The sequence below is a fragment of the Phaethon lepturus genome, unplaced genomic scaffold, assembly GCF_000687285.1.
Source record: "Phaethon lepturus isolate BGI_N335 unplaced genomic scaffold, ASM68728v1 scaffold9980, whole genome shotgun sequence".
Lineage (NCBI taxonomy): Eukaryota > Metazoa > Chordata > Aves > Phaethontiformes > Phaethontidae > Phaethon > Phaethon lepturus.
This window is the reverse complement of record NW_010511153.1, coordinates 1-3573: the sequence shown is the minus strand read 5'-3', so window position 1 is coordinate 3573 and position 3573 is coordinate 1.

Below are 3573 nucleotides of genomic sequence, written 5' to 3'. Positions count from 1 at the left end.
TCCTGCTGCTGTATAAATATTGCTTGTAATGATTTGCGTCTTGCCTGTCACTGCTTGAGCTAAGCTGCATATAAAGGGGCCTTTTCTGTTTGTTTAGAATAGTTAGCATAGTCACAGAACAGTTGCTGATCATGCAGCAGCCAATACAAAATTCCCCCTTCCATGATACAGCTGCATTACTTACTTACACTAGATAACTTTGGTTTTGTTATCACAAGGGGAAAGAATATCCACTTTTATTACAATGTGCTAATGCACATAGCAAAAGCAACTATCTTACTCATGCTAGAGCTTCTCTGTGCTCATGAAGATGTTTAAAGTAGAGAATAATTTCTGGTAGGAATATGCTTACCGGTAAAAGTATGCAAGAGTCTGAGATGAAGGCCAGTTGTGTATTTAAGGCCAATAGCACAGTACTTGGAAATGTGCAGTCTCAAAGATGTCTCCTGTGCGTGTCTCTGGGTAGTTGCTTTCCTTTCACTGTCCCTCCACTTCCTATCCATAGGGAGAACAGAATTTCCATTATCCACTTAGTTTGAGGCTAAGAATGCACTTGTCCCTAACACAGACAATTTTTTTTAAGTCTCTATATCCTGCCATAATAATAATTAAAATTTTACAGCATTAAGGCTCCTTTCAGAGGATGTCCTCAAAGCTGAATATTCAAACAGTAAAACACAACGCTGTTAGACTTGCCTCAAAAAGCTTAATTTGGTATGCACGTGTGTGGGCTTATTACTAAAAGCACTTACAGAGTTTTGTCAAGGTGCTTTGAGTGGCTGTCTATTCGCTTCTGTCAAAACTTTTTATTTTTTCATATAAAACAACAACAACAGAAGCAAAGAAATAAGACAACCACCTATACACTTTTTGCCTGTACCTAGCTAGCTGTAAAATTAGAGCAGATCTCATCTTGCTCTAAATGAAGCCCAGATGTAGTCCTCAGAATGTAAAAAATCTCTCTGTTGGCTCTCCTTGCCTCCAATCTCCTTTCCTTCAGGGATAGTTTTTACTTTTAGAGTCCTACAACAGATGCTGTGGAAAACTTTCCTATGAGCACTTGCTAGGTGTACTGCAGTGTTTCCTGTCATGTTTGTTTGTAAATGGTTTGCTTTGTATCTTAAAGCAGCTGAAATCAGTCAAATTCTTCATCAGTCAGCAGTATAACTTGCTGAAATTAACTATAATCACTTCAACCAGGTATATTTGTCAGTATACATAGACTAAGAAGCCATGTATATTTGTGCCTGTAACATTTTTCTGGTTGCTGCAATGTGATGCTCTGTGAGCAGGTCTACTGTGGCAGGGCTACTCAGATACTCACACTAAGTTCTGGGGAGAGCCAGCCACTCTAAAAGGTGTTGCAACCCACCTATGCTCTCTTGTTCACGCAGACTTTTACTTAGAAATACAGCAATTCGAGCTTCAGTGCTCCCTGGCTAAATCTTGGAACCTGGATGGTTCTTCAGGAACACCACCTCAGTCCTGCTTAGTGAATCAGCACCTTTTCCACATTGTTTTCTCCTTGTTGGTAGGTGCAAGGCACTGGGCTCATCCCTTGTAAAACAGTCAAACCCAAGCCCTGAAAACAGTATTTCACATCTCTCATGCTTTTCTGTGATACCTGATCATTTTGCCCCAGCCTTAAACCTGAGGACTGTTGAATCTGTGACTGTGATAGTTCTTATCGAACTTTCTCCTGTTCTTTATTCTCTCCAACAGTCTCAAGTTGCACCAAGGTAGGTTTAAATTGAACATTACAAACAACTTCTTCACTGAAAGGATTCTCAAGCATTGGAACAAGTTGACCACGGAAGTGGTTGAGTCACCATCCCTGGAGGTATTTAAAATATGTGTAGATGTGGCACTTAGGGACATGGTTAAGTGGTGGACTTGGCAGTGTTAGGTTTATGGTTGGACTTAACATTAAAGGTCTTTTCCAACCTAAACAATTCTATGGTTGTATGATTCTGTGTCTTCTGACCACTGTCTCCATTCAGCTCTTTGAGACATCTTCTTCTCTTCAAGGTCTTCCTTCCTATCATCCACTCCCTGAAGCCCAGTAGAAGTCCCTAGGACACAAGAAAGCTCATGTTCCCATGCTCAGCTGCTAGCAGTTGTGAAGAACAAGTTCAGAAAGAAATCTTCATACAGTGCAGGAAGTCTGTGCTGGAGTACATTCTGTACTGAACAAATCTCTTCTCAGATTTTACTTGCCAACTATGTCGCTGCTAAGGATGTGAAATAGATTTTTTTAAAGAAGGCTTATAACAACCAAAATTTGGAAATTTTTTCATTCAGCTCATAAAAAGGGATACATCAAAGCCAAGAAGGTCACCCTGACAAAATTCCTCCACAGCAGGGAGGCACTAGGTCTTTTCAATAAATGGTTTGCTATAAAATGTTTTTTTTAACCTGAGCAAAACATTCTCATGCTGTCATTTGTTGAAGTAATTAATTGGGCTGTTTGAACTGAATTCCCTGTATTCCCTGCTCCTTCCTTCCCCAGGAGAACAAGAATAACTCTACCTGAGACTGATATTCAGTATGTATATTTTCTACTCAAACAATTCAGGATTTTATGATGGAATCACCAGCGCAGTAGTACTGCTAGTACAGAAGCAGCTTTGTGTACACAATGCACATACAGTGACAGGAAGACGGCGAGATGTTTTATCACCCAAAGGATTTGATGAATAACAATGATGGTTTAACAATGTAATTTTATTTGAAATGATAAATACTGGGTTAATTTGGTTTCTTAGCCTTTAGGCTGCATTTGTACATGGAATCACCCAGATGTTCTTTGCATTCTTGGTGGTTGGGCCTTGGCATGATTTGAATGACAAATGAGATGATTGTTTCATAATCTCCTGACTTCAGAAATCAAGATTTTAATAAAATGGCTCTTATCATTGTAGTATGCCAGTCCCATGGGTATGCATAGCAGAGCGCAGACTGGCAAGCACTAATTAGCTACAGGATGGAGCTCCTGAGATCAGACCATTCTGTAGCATTGATGTCATTATTTGCAAATACTTGGAAAAGCATATTGACACTGAAAGCATGTTCAGTGATCCCAAAAGTTGCAAGCAATGTGCTTTATGGTGTCAGTCCTGCTGCATTCCTGACCTTTCTCCCCCTCCTATCATTGGGAGCTAAATACATCAAACACTGTCAATTGTCCAAAATTTTAAGGCTACATTGTGACTTGAATTCATAAAGGAATGACAAAGTTCCCAAGTGGCCTTTGAAGCAGAAGAAGAGAGAGATTAAGATCTCCGGTGGGAGATGTGGTGGTCGGAGGCCATCTTGGGCTTAGCGACCATGACATGATAGAATTCTCAGTTGTGAGCGAAGTAAGGAGAGGGGTCAGCAAAACTGCTATCATGGACTTCCTGAGGGCAGATTTTGGCCTGTTCAGGACACAGGTTGAGAGAGTCCCTTGGGAGACTGTCCTGAAGGACAAAGCAGTCCAGGAAGACTGTTGTCTTCAAGAAGGAAATCTTAAAAGCACAGGAGCAGGCAATCCCCATGTGCCATAAGAAGAGCTGTCAGGGAAGGCGACCAGCC